Raw genomic sequence first — 15,649 nt, 5'->3', positions numbered from 1 at the left:
AAAATAAATATTTTATGACATGTATAGTTATTAAAAACTGTCACAAATTAATGTTATATAATGTCATAAAAAAATTGACTATAATATCATTCGTGATACTTTTATTATATCACATATTAATTTTTTTGTGATGTCACAATTAATTAAATATCATCTTATTCTTGATAATTTTTTAATGTCACAAACTATTATGTTTTTGCGACACATGTAGTTTTGAAAATGTCACAAATTAATATTTTATAATGTCATTTATTAAAAAAATTATTTTTTATAAAAATGTCAATATTAAATAATACTATGATACAAATACATATTAGAGGCATTGTATTAAATAAGTAATTTGTCAAATGTATCATAAGTTAATAAAATTAATATTTTTATTCAAAATAATAAAATCAATAAGTAACATGGACTAACAAACTGAAATATCATCAAATGTCCTAATGACATTAAAAACTTAAAGCTTTTAAAGATGCATATCAACCTAGATAATTTCCCGTAACCTCCATTTGAACTCTTAATTTAAATCTTGTGTTGATGGTACTTCTGTCGAATCAGAGCTTGTCTTATTATGACCTGAAATCAATTATTTTTAATAAATGATAATACTAATTCATAACAAGGGTAAATTAAAAAAAAGTTGAACTTTAAAGTAGACAAGGAAGTTTAATTATGCATATAGCTGAAACTTGATGAATGGGCACTTGGATTCCAGCAGCTAATAAAGCTTGAGTCATAACTTGCATTTGATTTCGAATCACTTCATAATTTGACTTATATTGTTGGAGCTCATCTTGTGTCTCTGTAAGAGTTTCTTTTAACTTAGCAAAGCTTACATTTGACACTTTTTCAATAGGCTTAGGTCAATATCCAAGTCCTTTACTGTATCCTGAGGTAGTACCAAGTACTTCATCAACTATTGCATCAATATTTTCTTGTTGTGATCCTTCTTCACCAAGTATTGCTAATTTATTCTCCATAATTTCCTAAAAATTAAAAAGAAATATTAACTAACAAGAAATCCTTTTTTTTTAAAAAAATAAATTCTTCTTGTGAAAGATCTTACAAAAGCTATTTGAGCCTCAGATGTTGACCATCCTTTACTCTCTAAATAGTGAGTCGACTTGAAAAAATCCATCCTATTTGGTTCTTGATCATCCTTACGCTGTATAGTTCCAAAATTAATAAACATTAATTATTACATAGAATTAATCATTCAAACAAAAACTGATAATTAAATAATGTACGAAAACAATGATAATTTACCAAAGCATAGCGGCTTGCAACAAATGACCTTGATCCTTGATTATGAGTAAACTTTACTGCTTGTCTAGCCCTTTGGTTGATTTCACACCTCTTTATTTTCAAATGAATGAAAAAACAAATATAGTCATGATATACATTTGTAACTATTCTATCTAATTAAAAAAATAATCAATTGAAATCAATAATAACCTTAATAACCTGAATATAGTACAAATCAACAAACTTACATGAGTATTAGAATAGAGATTATTTGTTTTCATTATAATGGTCAACAAAATGGTGCACATAACAAGGGTGTACAATATGTTTTGCTTTGTCAAAACATGTTAGGTGCCCAATAAAACTAAAATGAAGATGTTGTTATTATAAAATTCCTTAAAAATAATCAAGTGTTTTTTTGCTTTGCATAAAGGTATATAACCATATCAAATAGGAAGGGAAGAAAATAAAGTTTAAAGTTGTGGGATTGGCCATTCAAGACAAACACACACAAACAGCTTAATATATGGTACATAATGCAAAAATTTTGAGATCATTAATAAGGCCTTAGAACAAGGGTAAGCTAGAATTATTTTTAAGAGAAAAATAAAAAATAAAGAAAAAATTTACAAATATCTGCCGAAAAACACCAAACTAAAATTTTAATTCAAAAATCAAAGAAAATGGCAAATATTTTAATAACAATTAACCCGTCGGCCTCTTCCCCCACCGGAACCCTAACCCCTACTGGAAGTCTACCCTACTTGTGCCTATGTCAATAAAATATATGAAAACTTGCATTATTTAGACATATGTCGAAAATAATTTTGATAAATATCAAATCAACATAAACAATTTTAATTACTTAATATTTAATCAACTATTAAATAAATATAAAAGATGAATTACATGAATACATAAAAATATATGCAATAAATTAAAATTACCTTAGAAATTCAACAAGTGCAAAATCCTCCGATGTGTATACGCCCAATACTCTTAAATAACTAGTATGAATAATAGAGTTTTTCTTCTAGATTTGTTTTTATAGAAATATTTGAGTAATATAATAGGCAAAAAGCAATTAGATAAATTAAAATTTTAAAATATATAATAATCTCTAAATCATTAGTAAATTTGACCGTATTAATTTTTATAATTAAAATCATGTCTACCATAAATTATGGTTAAATAAAAAGATAGAGTTGATTTATATAATATAATATATTTAAATAAATATAATTATCTATAGTCATTATCTATGATTCAATTTTAAAAATTAAAGTAAATGATTATGCACAAATTATATTAATTATTTATTAAATTACCTAAAGTAAATGATTATCCCAATTTTGAAGCCGTTTATATTTGGGTATAGTCTAAGTAAACTAAAATTTATTTTAATTATTTATCAAATTATTGTAATAAATTTAACAATTTTTTAAAATAAAAATATATGCTAGCTTAATTATGTTTATAATAACAAAAAAAATATTGGTTTGAGACTGTTATATGTTTATATTCATATTTTTTAATTAACTAATTTATTTATTTAGCTTAATTTTTTTGTTTATTTGAAATTATGAGATGATGTGCGAATATGGAATCAATAAGGCTTTTTTTTAATATATATATTTTTTATCATTATCTCTTCATTCTTATTATATCCATTTCTTGAGTATACTGGATTTATATATAAGGATTTTATATTTTATTATTATTATTACTATTATTATTTTTTTTATCCTCACTTTTTTTAGTATATATTTATTTATTTACTATTTTTTTATTATAATCCCGGATTTATTTTAAAAAATAAAATTCCGATCTCTCCTTTTTTTTAATCCTAACCATGTTTGCATAAGGATATATATTTTTTATTTATCCGAATTAAAAAAATATTGAGAGATTATATATTTTTCTTAGAATATATTTTTTAAATTATCCTTTTGTTTTCTGACTTATCCTTTCTTTTTCCTCTTTTACTCTTATTTGGAACAAAAATAAAAATAAATCTTTTGTGAGTATGAAAATCTCACTCAAGTTAATATATATACTACAGGTGATACACGCGGTAAAAATTTGAATCAATTTTGAGATTGAATTCTTGTGTACAAAAAAAATATCTATTACAAAACTTTAAAAAATGATTGATTGGGATTAAATAGCATTTTATGTAGCCAAAAATACAATTTCCATGGAAAATGTGACTTTTTCCAGGGAAAATTGATGCAATCAAACAACAAATGAGGTCTTTTCCAAGGAAAAATGTTATATTTTCCGTGAAAAATAAGAGCAATAACTAGAAAATAATGCCAATCAAATGACTATTTTTTCATTTTCCACAGTAAAATATTCCATGGAAAAACAAAGCTATCAGCTCTCAAAGTGTTTGTACTATAGTGCCGAGCATGTCAATCAACATCATTCGTGCCTTCATCCAAATGAATGCTATCTTTGATGATCTCATGCTTTGACATTATGTGTAGTTTTTAAATAATGTAGCAACTGTGTGAGATATCTGCCGCCTTTGGTGATTCTCGTGACTCATGAGCTTTATGAAATGTTGCAATAATATTTAATAATTTTTCACTAAAAAAATTATTAGTGACATATGGTTAATGTGATTAAATTAATTAATAAATGGTGACATTCGCTAATATCATCCTTTAATGCCATATGTATATGGGAAAATAATATAATGTTAGTATTACTTATATTTAGGTGATGAATTTGTATGTCATAAAAAATAATTAAGATACATGATCAATTTAAATTATCACCGATAGTAAATATTAATATTGGTGACATTATATTAATCTTTTTTACGAGCAAGACATTTTAGAATTCGTCACAAAAAAATATGGCATTAATGACTTAATATAGTTGTCACCCAATGTTGAAGTTGTCACTAAAAAAAATTTCCTCCATCTCCACTTAGTCAGAAGATACAACGTCAAATATTTGATGACACCATCGTATGACGATTTAAAATATTGTCACTTAAAATACTCAAACTAATGAAATGCGCGGTGAAACCATATTTTTGTCACTTAATGTCATTTATTTGTGACAAAAAACTAATATGCCATAACCAAATTTGTCACTAATCATCAATTTTGGTGTAGTGCTTCCTCCCTTACTCTTGAACTTGGTAAGCTTGGATTTAATGTTTTATACCGTATTTTCTTCTTGTATTTCCTTGTTTTTAGATTTTTTTTAAAACCTAGATTTCTCCATGGATTTAGTTGTTTATTTGCTCAAATTGAAGACATTGACTTGTTGTTCATGTACGAGAATGTTTGTGAAGAAATTTCTTGAATTGGTGTTGTAAATTGGAAGAAAATCATAGCATAAGGGCCGGTTTTATTGTAGCATATTCGAGGTTACTGTAGCACTGACAATCTTTAGTTGTTTTTTTTATTTCTTTAGACTATAGTGAAGCTAAAATCCTTAGGAATTCATTAGTAACCTTTAGACCTAGCTTTGAGCTAACCCTAGGATCGAATTAGGGTTCTTTGTTAGAGAACTTAGAGTTTTTTTTGTATGATTTGTTTTATTTGCTAATTATTGTTGTGTTTTGTTATACTTTGGCAAGGAGAAGTCTTGGCTCGAGGCAAAGATTTAGCCGAGGAGTAGTTAGCGAGGAAGACAAATCGCCAATGCTATGAGTGGAATTGTTGAGCATAGCTTTAATTAGAAGAATGCCAATAGTTAGAGATGAATATACATATATATATATACATATCATGTTTTAAGTAAGGTTTATTGATTTATACTTGTTTGGTATTTTGGTGAATGATAGTTATTATTGAGAAAATCTTGGATGTCTCTTTTGGCTTTTGATTTGTTATTGTTGGATTTGTGATTGATATATATATATATATGCATATCCATGAGTTTGTGAAATCCTTATTTTGTATAAAACTTGAGATTTGTTGTGGAAATCATTTATTTTGTGAAATCTAAGGCTTGAAACTCATTTTAAATGGTTGAAAGGAAATGGTTACCATGTTGTTTCTTGCGTGGGATTTGTAAATTAAATTGTGTTAAAAGCTTGAGCTTTCCTTGTGTTTTATCTTGTCCTCGTACAATGGTCGAGGTGTTGTTGATTGACGAATATGGATGACTTTTATACTCCGAGTGGAGTTGCGTTTATTGTGGTGACTGTATGCTGATATCCTACTGCAGTAGGCGGTCTCCACGGCCAGCCTATTGAGGTGCCATGATAACCGACTGATTACTATGATGGCCAGTTCAGGTGGGAGTGTAGAGCCCTGACTGGATATTCATCGAGTAGCCGGAGTCACTAACCAGTGAACTAATGGGTCAACGTCAAAGGCATGAGTACCTTAACGGCTCTAAACCTAGCCATGGTCACGGCGGAGGTTTAGAGAGTTTTCTAGACCACGTTATGCTGGGTGAGTGTTGGGTATTGTGCTTATTTATTAAAACCATGTTTTGTGGTTTTGGTGTTGTAAACCCTAGTTGGGGTAAAAATGGTTTCCTTGGTATTATTATGTTATTTTAATCCTTTTGAAGACTTCTATTATATGTGTTACTGTTTCTAAACTAGTATTGTTTTGGTAAAGCTTTTATTTTGATGTTTTATCATTGTTATTACTGTTGGTGTATTTCTGCTAAAGTTGTGCTAACCTCCCCTCACTAAGTAACTTGAGTTACTCATCCCTCTTTCTTCCTCCCAGTCTATTGCAGGTAGTAGGTGTGACTGTATGGCAGTGTACTGGGTATTTGCTACTGTTCTATCTTCTGTTGTATTTCCTTTAGTTCATGTATGTTGTTGTTGTCATGGAACATATTATAAGACTTATGGATCCACTAGTGTGTAGAAAACTTTGTTGCATGGTTTAGTATCTAAATAACTCTTAAACTTTCATATACTAGCATTTCCTACTGTTGTTAGTGTTGTTTCCTTGTGTATTTGTGAACCTGTATATTTTTCTGTATCCTACTGTTGTTGTTGTTGTTGTTACTATTGTTGAATTTCAGGTGTATTGATCAGCCTTGCGTCGTCCTGAGGGTTGAGTGGCGGGGTATCCCTCCTCGGGATTGCTGCGGCGATTATCGCGTCCTGCGGGCCCGCGGGTCGGGGCGTGACAAGTAGGGGTCGTTCTCTAGAGAAGAAGACCACCTCAAAGATTCTGGTAGTTAGTGTTAGGATTATGCCCTCGAATGCCAACGAGGATACTTGTATTAGGGCATTTCCTTTGTATTATACATTCTTATTCTTATTAATTAGGCATTTATTTTGATGTTCATATAAATCTTGTGATGGCATTATAATTAGTTTTGAATATCATAGTTCATGTGTATTAAGTTAAACCTTCTACTCTTTGTGGAATAAAAAGGAGAGCACTAGAAGGGTTTGGTACTTATACACTTAAATAGTTCGCAAATCGGAGAACCATTAATTGGGCATTAAAGGTTCGTAAGGATTTGTATGACATATACTTTGATAAAGAGTACTAGTTGAACACTATGGAATAGTGGGAGCATATGTCATAAATGCATTATTGGGAATTGGTGTATTTGAACATGACTTGTAACAATCCAATCACATCGGTTTTACTCTTTGGCAGTCAATGATTGGGATTGATGGTTATGATCATATGAGTGGACCTTAGACATGAGGTATCATGATCATAATGTACTTGTGACGTCTAGTCTGTTATTAGAGTTGTTAGGCTCAGTTTACCTTTTGGTAGGCCCGACCTCGAAGTGCGACTATGTTGGGCAGGTAGTAGTTGTGAGTGATCACCAAGAAGGAATTCGTTCTCTCGGAAGTAAACGAGTCAGTATCTTATGCGACTATAAGTATGTGAGATTAGAAGACCTTGGACAAGGCAGTTAAACTAATCGTGTGAGACACGAAGGGTAGTTTGGTAATCTCACCCCACTATAGTTATTTGCATGTGATGGAGTTCAGTGAGTTTGACAATTACCATGGCTCTCACTCGGTTGAGATATAAGAATGAAAGGTTTATACACATATGGTAATCATAATAGGAAAGGTTCGTAATGATCTACTCATTCGTGTTCAATTAGGCTACGACGTGGGGCCACAGGGCTGGCTAGGTGTCACCCACGTCCTTTGGTATCATTCCATTGCCAATTGGAATGAACCTAGGGAGTCACACTTAAAGGGATAAAGAATAAGTTTCGTTTTGAGTATAGGGGTAAAATTGTCAATTTATAATTTTACTTCATGGGATGAGTGAAATTGTAAATTGGTCTAGGGTTTTTGTCTTAAGTTTAAATCTTGATTTAAATTCAATGGAGTCGAATAGATAATCAAAATTATGAGGACTCAAAGATAAAAGTGGTTTTAGTTAGATTAGGACTCATATTTCTAATAAAACTTCTATGGTAATGTTTATCATATTATGAAGGTTCATATTTCAAATAGAACTCATAATTTAATAATGTTTATCATGTTTTATGAAGTTTCTATAAATATGACTCATCTCTAACTATAGACTCATCTCAATTAATTCTCTAGTGAGAAAATCCCCAAGCTCTCTCTTCCTCTCTAACCCTAGCCGCTATTTGGAGAAGAAGAGGAGATTGTCTCTTAATTCCGGCGTGCGATCTAGAGGAGTGGAACTTTCGTTCGGCGCTAGGAGATCTACGACAATCCGAGAGATAAATCCGGTGCATCAAAGGAAAGAAAATCATTAAGAGATAATTTTCTGGGCCTTTTAATTAAATTACGGTGCTCATTAAAACAATTAGAATATATATCTCAAATATATTATTGCTTGCACATGCCCTTTTAATGTTATTTGATTTTTGTGATATTACCTAACAGTTAGAACCCCGAGCACGACCAGTAGAGAACTCAAGATGGGCCAACTTCGGTACTTTGCCTTAGAGATGTGTCATGGGCCATAGACCATGGCCTGGATATCACCCCCTTTGAAAAATCCGAAATTTTAGGTCTTTCATATTTTTAATCCTTTAAATAAATATATATGTTAAGTGTTTGGAGCTCATAAACCAATCAAATAACTCCAAATGCATGTAAGAGCTCTTAAGTGTTAAACTTTATAGTATGTACGTATATGTATGTATGTATATATTATTCTTATTATGATTTGGTGATTGTTGGTCTTTGTTAAAAATAAATAAAAATATCTTTTTGTTTTGCATGTATCTCTATAATATCTATTTTTTTGGAGTAATTTTTTTATTTTATTTCTTATAATTGGGTATAACTCTTAAAAATTTTATTCATATTATTATGTTAATGAGACTTTTAACTTATGGTTAACCATGACTTCCTTAATCCAAGTTATAAAATAATATAACACATTAGTTTAAATTTTTAACCCTAAAGAGGAAAAAATTATTGTCACCCTTTCTCCCTTCTCCTACTTGTAAAGGCACTTGACTCTCATGATTGTTGGTCTTGTTCAGATTGTCAAAAAATACAAAAAAGTAACACAATATATTTTCATTAGTATAAAGTGAGCTAATAATTTTTTTTAGGGGCCAAATATTTTTTTAGAGGATAAGTATAAAGTGAAGGAGGTAAATTAATAATATATTTCCATAAATATATTTAACATATATATATATATATATATATTAATAATATATACTAATTTATAGAAAATCAAGTTGCCGAACAATAAATTTTCACAAAATTTTTTTGTTACTATATAACCAATTTAAATATCAAAAGGCTCAACAATAAAATTTTACAAATATGTTTTCTAAAACTATAATATTTTTAGACTATATATATTAATTTCCAAAAAACCTACCTGGCCAAACAATAAATTTTTACTAAAAAAACTATATAATTCAATTCATAAAATATTAAAAAATCAAACAATAATGGTAGCATGCCCTGTTAAGTACACCACCAAAAAGATAAATTACCTATTTACGCTTTAATTAAAAAATTTATTAAATTAAATAATTGCTTATAATAATTAATATGAATTAATTAATTTAAATATTTAATTATTGTAATTAAACATAATAAAAATTAAGGAAAATAATAATTAATATGAATTATTTTAAATTAATTATGGGAGGATTACTCATTTTTGTGGTTGGAATGACAAAATTGCCCTGAAATTTATAAATAATGATAGTGAATGTTTGATGTTTAATATAATAAATAATAATTAAAATATTAATATTATTATTTTAAAATAATAAATAAAATCAAATAATAATAAATAATAGTTAAAAAATAATATAATTCAAATAATATTTAAATAGATAATTTTATTTATTATTAAAAATGAAAATTTTAATAATGAAAATAATAATATTATTTACTTCATCAAGGGTATAAAAGTTATTCTATCGTTTTTTTTTATTTTTTTCCATTTCCAATGAATTATCCTCTCATACCTTTCCAACCAAACACATTTTTCATTCTCATCCCTATTCAACTACTCTCTGTTCCCATTCCTAGTGGTAATAGTAATGATAATGGTAGTGTGACACATCTTTTGCGTGTGTCCGCAAGTGCACAAGTCACTTAAGTAATAAAGTGTACACATTGGGTTGAGTAGTCGAATTTATAGGGAACATGAGTACTAGTATTAGCTACTTCTAAGTAATCTAGTCCAATGATCAAGAGTATGATGTGATGAACTAAGTCATGAAAAGATGAATGCCACGAACAAATAAGCAAGAATAGAATGAAGGGAAGTCTCAATCAATAAAAATGAGGTATTCGGGTAATGCTCTCCCTAGGATTCAAGCATTAAGCATAAGATTCACAAAGTGTTCCTAAACAGAGTTAATTAAGTCATGGAAATCCAAAGATATGACCACATAGCACTCTAGGGATTCCAAAGAATGTATCAAATTCTTAAGAATAGACCTAGCCCTACTTTTAGGTGAAAGGTCCCTAACCTCCTACGAGGTCTCAGCAAAAAAAAATCTCTCTATCTCAACACCTCACATCACATATGGTTACTTAGAGCTTAGAGAATACGGAAATAGAATACACCAATCGGAAAGGAAAGGGGACACTCCACTATCTCATGACTCACTCTCTTAACCACTCTTCAATCTTGAGGTTCTAACCCTAATGGAGACCTCTCTCACCAAGGTGAATGAATCAATGCAAACCAATTAATCAATAGATCAATAAAGCAAGTAAGCATTAAGAACACGAGATTAACACTCAACTAAACTCAGATTAAAAGAAAAACACAATGTAAATCAATACAAAGAATAGAATCCTAGGGTTCACATGACCAAATACCCTCTAAGGTTTAGCTCTCCACGGAGCGAGTTACAAAAGAGTAAAATACTATAAAATCCATGGAAATAAACCCCCTTGAATTTTTGATGATGGCCTTGATGGGTAGTCTCAACGTCTTGATGGATTTCTCTTTGAAGCTAGGGTCACCGGTGCTTTCCTTGATGCTATGACAGAGGAGAAATCGATCAAAGTTGGTGAAGAAACATCTCCAAAGTCGCAAATATCTCCTCTCCAAACCCTTAGCCGCGTTGCTTGTTAAAAGCCATGAAAAAGTTCTTCTAAAAATGGGCAAAGTGGCCTTTTATAATCAGAAATCGGGACACCAGCGCCGTGTGGGCTGCAGAATTTTCCACACACCCATAATGAGCCACAAAACATGATAAAAATAATGCTCAATGCATGTAAAACATATAAAGAAATATGTTAACTAAAGCATTTATCATAATGGTAATGGGAATGTGAATGAAAAAGGTGTTTGGTTGGAAAGAATAAATATTGGAAATGGGAAAAGTGGAATAGGGAATTGTATAAAAATTATTTTAATGCCCTTAATATAAGTAATGATATTTAGTTAAACATCTACCAAGGGTAAAAGTGTCATTTCACTTTAATTACCATAATTAAATACTTTTATTAAGTATTTTATTTAATTAAATCTTTATTTGGCAGAAATGTCATTCCACCTTGATTATCTAATGAAATATGTATATTAAATGATTGTTACTAATTATTATTTAGTCTAATTATTATAATTTAATATTTTAATAATTCAATTTATGTTAATTGTTATTTACTTTAATTATTATAATTAATTATTGAAATTAATAATTATTATTTAATTAAATCTTAACAAGGGCAAATTTGTCATTTCACTATCAAAAGGGTTTATTCCTCCATATTCCCCACAATATTGGGGGGAATGAAAGTTTTTGGGGGGGAATGAAAGTTCTTAACTATAGGTAATCCTATTATTTACAATACCTATTCCCAAGCTAATAGTAATATATCAAAACATGGGTATCTATTACTATTAGTAATAAACCCCATTCTAATAGTGCCCAATCCTCCAATCTAAACTCCAGGTATCAAAGGGGTTCAAAAAGAGTAACATCAAGAATCTCAACTATTTCATTGTCATTGTCAAAATTAAGTTTTGGTTTGCATGTTATTGATCCTCCTATTTCAAGCATAAATCAAGGTGTCGGGGAATTAGATAGCAACTAGACAGCCACTCACAAACAGAACATAATTGAAGCATTCATTGGAAACAAAGCACTGTGTTGAGGATTTAGTGCATACCAGATCAACAATTTAGCTAACAATCAACTTTGCAGAAAAATACTCCTCATTCATTCAATTGTTGATCCACAACATGAGAAGCAAATCCAAACAACACAGGCTAATAGTTATGACGAAAATATTATGAAACAGTGTGGAGAGCAGAGACTTACAAGATGAGGTAATACATTCAGCTTTGGTAGTAAATCTTCTATAAATTGCAAGACGATGACAACAACAACAACAACAACAATATGATTTCATTCTAATTTCATCAAAATACACGAGATAGAGAGATTAAATACTCACGACTAGAGAGCTGCTTCCTTGCCCTTTTTTCCCAACATTTGATTTTTTAGTAGAAAGTCACATGAGAGTTCTAATATAAACTTTAATAATGATTATGGTCATAATTGCATGGTCAACTAATTTAAAAACATATAATGTGTTGTCCTTGAACTTGAAGCATTTCTTTAAAATAGATGAACTTATCCTTTGGTAGTGTTTTTGTAAAAATGTTTGCAACTTGTTCTTCCCTTTTGCATAATTTGAGATTGACTTCACCATCTTCTCAATTGCATCCTCAATGAAAATGGTGTTTGATTGCAATGTGACAGGTTCTACTATGATAAATTGGATTTTTATAATATTTATAGTTGATTAGTTGTCACATAATAATATAGTAACCTCTTTTGCTTCTCACCAAGATCTTCAAATATCTTCCTTAGCCAAATAGCTTGAGAAGTACGTAACTGCAAGACTAGTTGAAAAATATTAAGATTCTGCAAACGACTAAGCTAAACTTTGTTACTTCTTTGAGGCTGAAGAAAACACTGCAAACCCCAATGCAAAGCAATAACCTGAGGTGCTCTTGAAATCATCTATGCAACCACCCTAATTACTATCACAATATCCAATTAACTTTGCACCAACTCCTTTGTTGTATTTAATGTCATAGTTGATTTTGCCTTTGATGTTTCTCAATACTTTTTTTGTAGTTCCAAGATATAATTGGTTAGGATTATGCATAAATCTTGAAAGTAAACTTGAAACAAACATGATGTCTGGCCTTGTAGCTATGAGGTATAATAAGTTTCCCACGAAACTTCTATACAACGTGGCATCAAATTTCTTTTCTCCATCTACTTTAACAAGCCTCTCATTAACCACAAGTGGTGTAGCCATAATTTTGCAATCTAACATGCCAAGAAAATGATGCAATAATCCCATATCAAGAAAATGATGCAATAATCCAAGAAAATGATGAATCTCTTGTCATGTCTTCTTATCATGTCTTGTCAAGTATATCACTCCATAATTTAGCAAGTATATTTAACAAACCTCTTGTTGATGAATCCCATAACAAGAAAATGATGCAATAATCCCATATCATTCATGTCATATCTTCTTATCATGTCTTTCTTGAAATAAGCAAACATCTTCTTATTATTGCTTCTATAAAGCAAGTCATATGCATATAATGAAACAATACGAATATTAGAAATACCTAGTCATCACATACAAGGTAGCTTCACTTTTGTTTTTTTTAAAACCCTTGCTCCAAAAAAATATGAGTCAATTTGGCTATTCCAAGCCTTTGGTGCTTGTTTCACATATACTGCTTTCTTCAATCTATACACATTATCTTCTTTACCCTCTTTGACAAGCCTTGGAGTTGATGGACATACACCTCCTTCTTTAATTCTCCATTCAAAAAGGTAGATTTTACATCAAGTTAATGTAAGTTCTAACCTTTTTTAGGTAGCAATGGAAATTATGGCTCTAACGATTGGTGGTTTGCTTCTGTGCAAGTGCATGGGTCGCGTTAAGTAATAAAGTGTACTCTGAAGAGTAGGATAACAAACAAGGACTAAGGAGTACTTATTAGGATCTTATCAACAAATAAGGGAATTATCATGCGAAAAATATACATGCCGAAACGCGGCAGATAACAAAATTTAACGGTAAGTAAATATAATAAAACCTTATTGCATGCCAAAACTAGGATTAAAAGTTTTTTTACCTTTCTTTTGATGACGATTATGAGCATACCCTTGTTCCCCGAAATCAAAAAGGGACTGTGAATCATGACTCTCCTCTACAATCACGTACACATGAACACCTCTGGGAATCAAGTAGGTATGCTAGTACCTCGAGAAGCAACGCTTGTTTCTTGGTTCGAATAGCAAGCACCCGATATCAATCAACAAGAAGAGAAAGAGGGGTTGTAGGCGCGGTGGTGGTGGGCACCGGTGGCTGAGGCTAAGGGAGAAGAGGGACAGGTAGGGTTTATTAAGAGACTATCTCTCAATCACTCTATATCCTCATCCTCATATTAGGGTTAGACCATCTATTTATATTGGAAACCCAAAACCCTAATTTATGAAAAAAAAACCCTTCACTCCTAATCAAATTAGGACTCTCTTCTTTACTTGATTAATTAAACTATTTAAATTAACAATATTGATTAGATTGGATTAACACTTAATAAGACCCAACCCGAATAAGTTATTTGGTCCACTTAATTAGGTTTCTCACCAAAACCCTAATCAGGTGGTCCAATGAGTAACAAATAATGAACATTGATCCCTGCTTTCTTAGTGTACGATTCTGTAGGTCCATTCAACATTGGTAATGAGATTAAACAACTTTAATGCTCATAAATCATAATTATTCTCTAGCAAGATAATAAGATTAGCCAATATTAAACGAAGGTCAATTTCAAGAATTAAAGAACCTATCACAACCTCATACAATCCTTTGCCACTGAATATCTTAATTAGCATAAGGCATGGAACGAGTCAACCTTATTTTAAAGCTATTAATTCTTGATCTCTTAGTGAACTAACTAGGTCAAGTAAATGATAACTCTTATCATTTCTCTTGGGTGTGGCCACGCACTACTCAGGCTTACTAATCAAGTAGCCGGTGATATTCACTCTTTCTATAGAGAGGTGCAATCCCTTCACTTCACTCATGTCTCTTAGCATGAACCATGACATACCCAAACATACCCATACTTGCCACTCAGTTAAGAATGACGTTAGGTGTAAATCAAAGCATATAAGGATTCATTTGAGATCCATAGTGATTTCAAGTCGAAGAATTCGAGTACAAGAATTACTTGAGAAAAAACACTTATAACTTTATAACCATGTAGTATTCTCAAGAGCGGATCGATCTAGGTACATTGGTCCCTAACATGTATCTATATCCTTTGACTGATATCCCATATCCTATGACCCATAAAATAAGGTCATCTCACAAAAGACATACTAGTCTTAATCTATTTTCATTCCCATGAAAGTAATCGACTAGGGACATTTAGAATATTATTCTGGTTTATTCTCCAAGATTTTACTATCCAAATCACACATTTGATAATGATGTGAACTCATCCGCAAGCGCACGGAGTCATCAAGTAATACCTCTCGTGCGAGCAAGAGAGGGCCGTATTCCCTGGGCCCAAGGATCTACCCTTACTTCCGCTTCACGTATTGTCTAGCCGAAAGATTAAAAGGGGTTCTCTAAACTATTAATTAAAATGAAAAAAACTACAAGTGGAGTCTAAAATAGGGCAAGGGTATAAAATCAAGGGAATGAAATGGTCACGGATGTGGATTCCCTAGGGGCTACTAAAGTGCAAAGGATGCTAAGAATGTCATGCAATTGAAGGATTGGACCTAGAGATTTCCTAAATTAGATCAACCCGATGGTCACGGCTATTGACCCCTAATCCGGTACAAGTATTGATACAGAATTTCTTCTGATCAAATCCTCATACGATTGCATTAACAAAGAGGAAAATCTCTAATTAGAGCCGGAACGCAACTTGGACTAGCCCTAATGTTGGAGGGGTACAAAATACCCAAT

Source organism: Dioscorea cayenensis, chromosome 15, assembly GCF_009730915.1.
Source record: "Dioscorea cayenensis subsp. rotundata cultivar TDr96_F1 chromosome 15, TDr96_F1_v2_PseudoChromosome.rev07_lg8_w22 25.fasta, whole genome shotgun sequence".
NCBI classification, from domain to species: domain Eukaryota; kingdom Viridiplantae; phylum Streptophyta; class Magnoliopsida; order Dioscoreales; family Dioscoreaceae; genus Dioscorea; species Dioscorea cayenensis.
The sequence above is the reverse complement of the archived record's forward strand: the minus strand, read 5'-3'. Positions refer to the sequence as shown.